Source organism: Stenella coeruleoalba, assembly GCF_951394435.1.
Source record: "Stenella coeruleoalba genome assembly, chromosome: 8".
Lineage (NCBI taxonomy): Eukaryota > Metazoa > Chordata > Mammalia > Artiodactyla > Delphinidae > Stenella > Stenella coeruleoalba.
Window position 1 is genome coordinate 15,804,316 of NC_137154.1, and position 10,979 is coordinate 15,815,294.

Here is a 10,979-nt window from a genome sequence, read left to right on the forward strand (position 1 = left end):
ATGAAATGGAGAGATTCTTTAAAAAATATACCTTATTAAAACAGTCTCAAGGAGAAACAGCAAACCTGGAAAGCTCTATAACATTAAAGAAACTGAATCAAAAGTTTAAAAAATCTTCCTATAAAGAAAATTCCAGATCCAAAAGATTTTCCAAGTTCTACCAAACAGTCAAGAAACAATAATTCCAATTTTACACAAAGTTTGGAAAAAAGAAGAAACATTTCCTGACCTACTTTAGGAGGCTAGTATAACACTAATACCAAAAATCTTAGACCAGTGATTCTCAAAATACAGTCTGGGGGCTCCAGGGGGTCCCCAAGACCCTTTCAAAGGATCTGAACTATTTTTATAATAACACTGACATTATTTTTTCACCTTCCATTTGCCAGAGGCTACATGATGTGTGATAATGCAAAGACTGAAGGCAGAAGTAGACACAAAAATCCAGCTGTCAAGTTCTTCCAAACATAATGAAATATATCAACTCACAGATTCAAAATGCTCAACTCCAAGTAAAATATATACAAAAAAAAACAAAAACAAGACAAAAACCAACTAGATATGTCAAAGTAAAACCACTAAAAAGAAAGCCAAAGAAAAATATTAAAAGCAGCCAGAGGGGAGGAAATCTATTCAAGGCAGATTAAAGAGCTATACGTAACAGGCAAAACTGTAAGATATTTAGAACACAAAAGAGAATATCTGTGAATTCCAGGCAGAGAATGATGTCCAAAATGAAATGCAAAAAATGCAAATCACAAAAAGATAAAATAATAAATTCAGTGTTACAATTAAGAATTTTTATTCATCAAAAGACATCATAAGGAAGTAAAAAGACAGGCTATAAACTAGAAGATATTTGCAATACAGGTAACCAATAAGGACTAACTAGCAACAAGAATAAAGAGCTCCTACAAAGTAATAAGAAACAAACAAAAAAGCCAAAACAAACAAACAACAGAAAACTAAAGACTTAAACAAGAATGTCACAGAAGAGGCCACAAAATGGCACATGAACATCTGAAAAGATGTTTAGTCTAATTAATGGACAGGAAAGGTATGGTAATTAAACAGCAAGACATCTCTACCCACCAGCACGGCAGAATGTCAGCATCAAACACCACCAAGTGCTGGTGGTGACCTGGAGCCACAGGAACTCCAAGAGTAGGAGCGTGACCTGGCTCCACAGTCCCAAGGGGGCATCAGGAGGGCTGGAAAGAAGAGAGGCTGACACCCACTATGTGAGAGTCCTAGGCATCACACTTTGCTTCCCACCTGTCACAGTTTGAGTCCCCCCCATCATTAACCCCCCAAAAAGAACCAGAGACGAGGATGGGGGTGCAGGCAGTTTTACTTGGGAGCTAGAGAACAGAGCAAGAAGAGAGACAGGGAACCAGGGAAAGCCAGTAGGAGTGTGTTATCAAGCTGGGTAACAGGGGCTCTTTAGGAACCCTCTGAAGAACCATGCAAACTACACCATGTCCCTCAGAAGGAGGAGAGGCCAGGTCATTTATCTGCAAACTCCTATCCACCATTGCTTGCAGGTTGCCTGGTATTATTATCAGCTCTGACCCTGTACTTAACAGCCCTCAGAAGGTCTGGATATTCTCCTTTCCTTGATGTACCACAAGTCTGATAAAGACCTACAGTTCCCTTGAGGAAGGACTCGGGAAACATCTGTCTATACTTTCAGGGATGTTGCAAAGTTCTTCTCCAAAGAGATCCAGCCTCCCCCTCAATCCACGGGATACAGGTCTGAGAGCTGGCTCACATCTGAAAACTAGGTGATAGTGATTCTTCCACTGCAGCAGCTGACATCAGCCTTCTACTTGTCATCTGTTGATTTTTTTTTTTCTGGTTATACAGTGAAACAATACCCTAGTTGGCTGCCCATCTATACCCTCTATAGGAATGCCAGGCTCTCTTAGCATCACAGTGGGTCCAGACACACTGGTTTCGAGTCAAGCCTCACTGCTTATTATGGATATTGTGTCTGCCTTGCCTCTGATGGTTAGTGCCACCACCTGGCTTCTGCCATTTCAGAATCCTATCATCCTCATTGATACTTGGGAACCCAGCTCCATAGTCAAATCTCGTAAGGTCAATCCTGGCCTATAGAGGAGAATCAACGCTGAGCTTCTCAAACGTGCTGGTCCCCTCCCTGCGGTTCCACATTACCAGAGGGAAGGGAGAACGCCCTCCTGGGAGCATGGGCAGGAAATGCACCTCTGGCCTCAAGTAATAAATCTATTTCAAATCTCCACCTCCCTGAACCTCTGACCCCCACCTTAATATTCTGCCAACACAGCTCTGGCACCTTTACCTCATTTACTCCAGACTAGGGTTTCTCAAGCTCAGAACTAGTGACATTTTGGGCCAAACGATTCTTTTCTGTGGGGAGCTGTTCTGTACAATGCAGAACGTTTAGTAGCATCCCTGGTCTCTAACCAAGAGAAGCCAGAAGCAACCCCTAGTTGTGACAACTAAAAATACACCCAGATATTGCCAAATACCCCCTGGGGAGGCAAACTGGCCCTCAGTTGAGAACCAACGCTATGACAGTCATATCCAAGGTTCCAGGAGCCTGCCCAGCAGCACATCAGGACCAGCTTGTCCCTGCAAGGCCACGAAACCCTGAATCAGGAGAGAATCCTCCCAAGAGTCACTCCCACTTGGCTTCACAGTCCACCGCTACCCCACTTTTGGTCTGACACCCTCAAGATTCATTCCCGTGTGTCCCTCCAGTTCCTGCTGGTCCACACGAGCCAGGTCCTACAGCTCTTCCAGTACAACAGCTATCACCCCAGCAGCAGGGGCTGTACGTCCCCACTTAGGCAGTGCTGAGATCTGAGGGCAGGGATGGGCAATGTTGACGAGGAGAAGTACTACCTTGCAAAGTATCCACCTCCAGGGAAGGCCCTGCATAGTGTCAGGTAAGGAGCGCTTCTTCTCAGCAATGGAGAGAGAGACTTCTGCTGGCCCAGAGGATCTAGGAAATCTGGGAGTTCAGTCCTCAGCGCCTCCACCCCAAATCTCCATCCTAAGACTCACGGTCCCGCTTCTTCCCCATCATGGCCCTGACTTCAGCAGAAGCAGCCTGTCAAGGCCGTGCTCTCAGCTTCCTTTGCAGTTCAGCCATAATTACGATGAAATTCTGGGCCTGATTTTCAACACAGTCTGCCCTCCAGCTGCAGGAAACGCTGCCATGGAGTTCTATCTTTCACAATGCGTCCCGAGTTGATATCTGGCTGATCTGAGCCTGAGCGCACCTAAGGCCTCTAAGGGGAAAACAAGAGCCAACCAATTCCACCAGCGTCATCATGACCGCGGTCCACACACTGCTCGAGCGCTAGAGTTCCTGTGCCAGCCAATGCTTTCCTTTCTACCTGAACCTCATCCCAACCCTCCACCGGTCAGCCTGACTACTCAGTGACGCTAGAGGGCACCAGGGGTTATCAACGCCTCACCTACCCCCAGCAAAGGGGTCCTGGTTGCCACCTGAGGGTGAGCGATTCCAGTCTCACAACGCTATTCTCAGGACCTGCTTTCTAGAGCCACTTCCAGTACCAACCGCCTTAGTTTATGTTCTGCCAAACTAAAAATGGCTTGGGTGCAAGCAGAAGACGAATCCAGAAAGCCAGAGGGAGGGAGTAAGGAGAGGAGTTGGAGAAGAACGGAAAGCCACGAGGGTGCATTACCGTGCTGGCTGCCATACTGAGCTGGGCAGATGGGGCTCAACCCTTCTAGGGTCCCTCCGGAAAATGCACCTGAAAACTGTCCCTTTCAAGGACATTCATCCGCGAAGCCTATCCATCCCGCGCCTCCCCCACCCCCACCCCCCACCTGAGGGCTGTTCCCAGGGATATAAACTCACATTTCTGAGGTTTGCCTACACTGGCTAAGTGAGCGTCCACAGGTCTGTGCTGAACAGCTGAGAGAGATGGCGAGCACTTGAGGTGGAGTAAAAACTCTTAGTAAAAAAAGAAATGAGGGGGAAAGCCTTAAGTGAACAAGAAACCAGCCCCTAACTAAGTCGAGCTTCAGAGACCGAGAACTCTCGGTGAACATCCTTGTACCTTTCACAGGCTTCATTACAGCACTTGCCAGACTGTAGTAATTGGTTATGTAATTGCAAGTCTCTCTTCTACTGGTCATTTTCTTGTAATCAGAGTTTTTCATCTCTGCTCAGTATTCCCAGCATCTAATATCATGTCTAGAACACATTCCATGTAAACATAAATGTTTGTTGAATGAAGGAGTGTCTATATACTTCCCAGTTCCGTCAGCACACACACTGTTCAAGGCCCAAGTTTTGAGTAATTATATGGTGATGAACTCTGATCATTTTCTTTCTTGAATTAGAGTTTCCAAAGGGGGGGGGCGGAAATAGACAGGTAATTTCACAGATGGAATTTTCTGTACCTACCCTTGACCACCCTCCTCTCCCCTAACACTGAGCTTCCCCAAGAGGACAAACCAAAAGGAATCTCCTATTAATGAATGTTTTTCCATATAATACCACAACCTGGGTCAAAATAAGAATTTCACAACAAGCCCTACAAACTTTAGCCTCCTCAAAGCACATCAAATCTGTCCCTGCAAAACACTGGAATCATCCGGCTAGATGTCAGGCACTGAATCACTGGAAAAATCTTTCAACCTCACTCTACTGTCAAGATGAGATGCATTTTCTGTTCCTGGAATTAGTTATTCCTAAATCTTGCCTGCATAACCTTTCCTTAGTGCTTCAGGCTATGTCCAATCCGCTTAGTCCAAAGTTTGCAGTCCCAAACTCTCATCTTCTTAACCTTTTTACAGAAGCCCTCACAGATGAACTCTTGGGGCCGCTGCTACCCTGGAACTTAACTCACCTGTTCCTGAAAACAAAGGAACCAAATATTAACCGAAGCAGGAAAATCTGCAATTCACTGCCTTACCTGATAGGATCCTTTACAATTAAAGTTATGTTATAGTGAACCACCCCTAAAAATGATTCCAAATTTAAAAAACAAAAACCTGTGCCCCTTTGTGGGAATTATACTATAATTAACACAGTGCATATAACTAAGGAACTACTGACAATAACTAAACTTTACTGCAGACCCACTACATGCCAGGATCTGTTTTAAGCATTCTGCGTTAACCTAATCTTCCTAACAGTGCCCTGTGACAATCTATGATTATCCTCATTTTACAGACAGGGAAAGTAACAAGGAAGGCTAAGCAATTTGCCCAATGTCACACAACTAGAAAATGCCAATGCTAGGATCTGGAGAATGGCAGCCTGGCTCCGGAGCCTGCACTCTCTAACCCCCATGTGAAGCTGCCTCCCCTAATTACCCTTAAAAGCCTGAATTAGATACACCTTTTTCAGTCCTCAATTAACCAGCATAATTTGACAGACGCAAATCTATCCATTTACACCAGCATTTGCAACCAGATGGCTTAAGTCAGCGGCAGTGAGGAGTGATAGAAATTGAGTCATGTATTTTATTACTGTAAATAGCCTTTGAGCTCTGAAATTTACAAACTAAGTCCAGTTTAAGTCCTCAGGGCACTCAATTAACTTAGAAGAAGAATTTAAATTTCTATTTCAAGACATCTTCAGACAGATAAATCAAGGACCCTTCTAGATTAGCACTTTCCAATAAGTTACACCAAATAATTTTAACCTCAAAACTGTATACATAGATCTGGTTCCCGCCGCCAGTAAGTAAAACTCCAAGTGCCTCTGAGCTTCAAGTAGATGCCTAGAGCCCGGACACCGCTGGCCACCCTCCTCACCAGAGCATCCGGTCCTGCCCAGGGCATCTGGTACCGCACGGGACGCCACTGGCCAAGGCAGAACCCAGAGCTGAAAAATCCCAGTGGGAGAAAGCAGATCCCTGTGGCTCGCGGGAAGGAGCTGGCAGCAGAGAGAGGTCACGGCAGAGGGTGGGGCCTTCGGAAAAGGAAGCCACAGGATCCCGGGAAAAAGGAAAGGTGCGGACGGGGAACAGAAGTGGGCAAGGAAACAGGTGGGAAACCAAAGTGCTAGGCGGGTCGGGTGACGAAGGAGAAGGCGGGGAGGAAATCAAAGCGCACCCAAAGCGGGAATTCACAGGGAGTGGCGCCGGCCTCTTGCAGCCCTCGGACCTCCACGCGGTCCGCGCTTCCCCGGCGATTCGGCCCCGACTCCGCCGCGGCCCGGGGAGGCCCGAGCCCTCACCGGGGGCCCGCCCGGCCCTTCCGCGCCGCGCTTACCTCGGCCACGGTTGCCTCCTGCTCGGCCCCGCGCTCGGTCACCGGCTCATGCCGCGGGGCACTGGCCACAGCCGCCTGGGTGGGATCGCACGAAGCTGCTGGTCGCCGCTGCCTGCGCCGGGTCTGCGGTAGCTAGCGGGGAGCACGGGGCCGGCTGCGCTCGGCGGCCTGACACCCAGCGCACTGCGCATGCGCGAGCGGCCCCTACCCGCGCCCCCTGCTGGACAGGAGGAGTCAAGGCACCGCTTAGGGTTTCTCCCAGATAGGCGGGCGAAACTCAGGCTCCACAGAGAAATCCATAGACACGCAGCCTCGTTCGTAATTAAAGAAATTAATTAAAGTTAAGCCCCATGCTTAACTTACAAAACTGTTTATAAAACTGACAAAAATGTAAACGTTTTAGTATAATCGGTATTCATGCGCGTGCAACATTCCTGAAAGGGAATTTGGCAGGTATCCATTAAACGTAAAATGCAGGTAACTTTCCCCAACAATCCCTCTGTATGGAGTTTACCCTATGGATACTCTCAACGACCTTTATCAAAAATATTCATTACAGTACTGTTTCTAATAATAGCGAAAACCCGGACACAACCAAAATAAACTATGGAAAATTTGATATTAATCAAAATAAATTATTAGAATGTAATAATGAGAGAATGAATACGTATGTTGGTATGGAAAAATCTCAAAGACATGTTAATATGAAAACATGGTTTAAAACAGTAGACGAGTATGAACCTTTTTATGTAATAAAATGTACATATATATGTATGCAGAAACAAGACAAAATATATATGTAGATGCCTAGATTCAGGCACTTATATATAACATGTTTTCTGGAAATAATTCAAGAAGCAATAAACAGTTTTAGAGGGATTAATTGTGGAGGTAGAAATGGGGGAGAAAAACTTTCATTTTCATTTTGTTTCTGTATTATTTACATGATCTAGCCTCCTACATGCACAGCAAAACCCCTGTCATAAGACAGTACGTGGAGTCTAAAAAATTCAATCAAAATGCAGAGTGATGTTATTGAGAAGTTAATGAAATGACCCCACTGAGCCTATGCAGTTTACAGACAACGGCTGCAGAATCCAAATCCATCTGGGCTCAGCTGTACCTCAGCACCATCTGGTGGAAGCTGTCACTTAGAACTTAAATATTCATAGGGATGATTCTGAGTCTAGAGACCCACTGGGGCTTCCAGCAGCAACAGTGATTCCAAGAATATTCTTGTGAGTTAATGCCTGCTTAACAAAGATCCAGAGAGATTGGGATGAGAACATTCTGGAGACAGGAAAACACATTCTGCTTCCCCACATCTAAGAGAGCATTTGCTCTGCTCTTCAAATCCACACCCCCCCAAAAAAAATGATAAGAAATTTTAGCACACATACACCACATTTGAGAAACGGATAAGTGGAAAGCATTTTCACTTTCTTCTTTGTCTTTCTCTGTAAACATTTTAAATGAATTATTTTTTCATTAAATGAGGACTTTCTGTGTTAAAGACCCGTGTTAGGCATAGCCCTTGAAGAACCTGCCTATCTTACTCACTTTTTATAACCCTAAACATGCATAGTGCCTGGCACATAGGAAGTGCTCAATGAGTAGTTTTTGAATGAATAAAGGGTGCCCAGACGCTGGGAGGAGCTCAATAGAAAGAAAACAAATGCACAAGTAAGATTCACCAAAGCAGAGGATGGAGAGTGGCATAGGAAAATGTACACAAAATGCTACAGCAGGGGTCCCCAACCCCCAGGCCGGTACTGGTTGCCACCAGTCGGTAGAAAAACTGTCTTCCACAAAACCGGTCCCTGGTGCCAAAAAGGTTGGGGACCACTGTGCTACAGGGTTCAAGAGAGAAAGCGATCACATCCAACTGTGAAAGATGTAGGAAGACCTCACGCAAGAGTTGACACATTTGCTGGTCCTGGAGGACAGTTAGGATTTTGACAAATAGAGGACAAAGAGGGCATTCCCTCAGAGAAAAAAAAGCATGAGCAAAGGCACAGATGTGAGAAAGAAGGAGAAGCAGTCAGAAAGAGCAAGTGTCTTTTAAACCAGCATGGTTCAAACGGTGGGGCTACATTTCTAGGGGTAGAAACCATGCAAGGAATTGGAGGTGAGAAAGTATAGAAGCTGTGATATTAGAAGTTACGTGATGCTAAAGCAGCTGAGAGCGACTGCAGAGAAGAATGAGAAAGAAAACTGTGGGCCAGGACCTGAAGTCTCAGAAGGTAGAAAAGTACTTGTGGTCGGTGGTTAGAAGAGAGACTGTAGAAAGACATTTCATTACTTGCTCTGAAGGTACAGGAGAAAGCAAAGACCATGCAGAGTCCCGCGTACCCAGTGAGCCAGGAGAAGTGCAAGCGAGCGTTAAAAAGCGTGTGGTTTTCAAGGAAAGTGGCATCATCAGCCACTTTTTGTTTTTTTGTTTTGCGGTACACGGGCCTCTCACTGTTGTGGCCTCTCCCCTTGCGGAGCACAGGCTCCGGACACGCAGGCTCAGCGGCCGTGGCTCACGGGCCCAGCCGCTCCGCGGCATGTGGGATCCTCCCAGACCGGGGCACGAACCCGTGTCCCCTGCATCGGCAGGCGGACTCTCAACCACTGCGCCACCAGGGAAGCCCCATCAGCCATTTTTTTGAAAGAGAGTTTACAATGAAGAGCAATTGCTAGTGTGGAGATGAATGCCAGCTTTACCACTTCCTTTACACGATAGCAGTCTGTAAGTATGGAGAAAGGTACATTCCCCAAGAAAAAAGACTCCGTGAAAGAATTGTTCTGTGGTATTTCACGTTGGGTCAGCTTATACGACACTGGCAGGCAGCCTGGGTGGACCAGAAAACACCTATCAACACCAGAGCAAATATAATGAACACTCTCTCAAATCGATACTGAGCTCACAAAAGAAGTAAAGAAAATATACAAGGAGCCAAAAATGAAGGTGAAGTGAGAAAATTGAGTGTTGAAGGTACAGTTTGGGCATACAAGATGGGAAGATGTGGAGAAAACCATGTAAAGCTAGGCTATTGAGATGGACGGCTGGAAAAATGTGCTCAACTTCAGTAACAAACCAAAAAAAAAACTTGTCTCTCTTGTCCAGAGAATGGAAAAGAAGAGTCTCTGCTGAGAAGCTTTAATTTCAAGCTTCACAACAAGGTGGGATTTGAATGGATACTGCCAGCATGGTCCAGGAAGTTCCCCACCTAAAGAGTAACTTGAAGCAAAGGAAACATAAATCCCCTCTGGAGGGTCATGCCCTCAAGGCAAGCTGCCCAGGATTCTGACAAACATAAACTCACAATCTGGAATTACAAAGCGCATGAAGAATAAACCAGTCAGCAGAAACTACAAACAGCAGAAATTTAACCTGCAGAAACTACAGATAACCGGATAATGAGAAATAGATATAAAATAAGTAAGTTTATGGTGCTCAAAGACTTACAGTTCCAAAAGATGGAACTGTAAATATTAGAAAGAAACAAGATGGTTTTTTTCCCCAAAGACGGAAGAGATTGAAAAAGTACTAAATATAAAAATTGAGATTAAAAATTCAATGCATAAGTTAAAAACCACAGATTAGATACAATTAATACACTGAGATATAGATCTGAATAAATTACCCAGAATGCAGATTCAAGAAAAAACAAGGAGATGGAATATAGGACAGGGAGGTTGAAAGAGAGGGAGAATAAAGGAAGAAAACCCAGGATGTATCCAGAAACAGGGAACAGAGAGAATGCAGTAGAAGCAGTTTCCAAGGGTACAGTCACTAAGAATCTTCCATTATTGGACAGAGATGATCACCTGTAATGGATGGACAATAAGACTAACAGTGGGCTTCTCAACAAAAACAAAAAACAGAAGTCATAAGATACTGGTAAAAGTGCCAAAAGAAGCTAGCAGTCAATTTCAGTTGTAGACCTAGTGAAACCATCCTTCAAGAATACGAAAGAAACACATTTTCAGACAAACACTGATAGAAAGAATTTACCATCAGTAAACCCTAACAGAATTTCTTAAGAGATGTATTTCAGGAAAAAGAATATTAAAACCAGAAGAAAGTACTGAGATGAAGTAAAGAAGTAATGAAATGGATACACTCATAGGTAAATCAAAACAAATACTGGCTGTATAAAACTATAAAAATAAAAACAACAAATTTGGAGATTAAAAACTAGGCATCACCCCCATGTTCACTGCGGCATTATTCACACTAGTCAAGATATGGAAACAACCTAAGTCTCTATAGACAGATGAATGGAATATTATTCAGCCACGAAAAGAAGGGAATCCTGCCATTTGTGACAACATGGGTGGACCTCGAGGGCATTCTGCTAAGTGAAATAAGAGAAATACAAACACCATATGATCTTTCTTATATGTGGAATCTAAAAAACAAAACAAACACACAAAAAACCTGGCTTATAGACACAGAGAAGAGAACGGTAGTTGCCAGAGGTGGAAGAAATGGGTGAAGGGGGTGAAAGATAAAAAGAAACAAAAAAAAAAAATGGAAAGAATTTTGCAGCAAATACCCATATATCTACTGTCTATATTATGCAATTAATATTTTACAGTATTGTCACATGTCTGTCTATCCATTTGCTGATCCATCATTTTTTTTGCTACATTTCAAAATAAGTTGCAGATATCAGCAGTTACATCTGAATATTTTATTGAATGCATATCATTAACTGGAGATCAATATTTTGCAGTTCCTTTTT

The 10,979-nt window shown here is 44.3% G+C and overlaps 1 protein-coding gene across 3 annotated transcripts in view; it reads right to left on the reverse strand.

The window, feature by feature from the left end:
* EXT2 (exostosin glycosyltransferase 2) overlaps positions 1-6,534 on the reverse strand; it is a 130,233-nt gene extending 123,699 nt beyond the window's left edge. For all 3 annotated transcript variants that reach the window (XM_079929924.1, XM_079929923.1, XM_079929925.1), the window contains exon 1: positions 6,244-6,534. The gene's annotated coding sequence lies outside the window, so the exon portion shown is untranslated. The remainder of the gene's footprint in view (positions 1-6,243) is intronic.
* Positions 6,535-10,979: the final 4,445 nt, after the last annotated feature.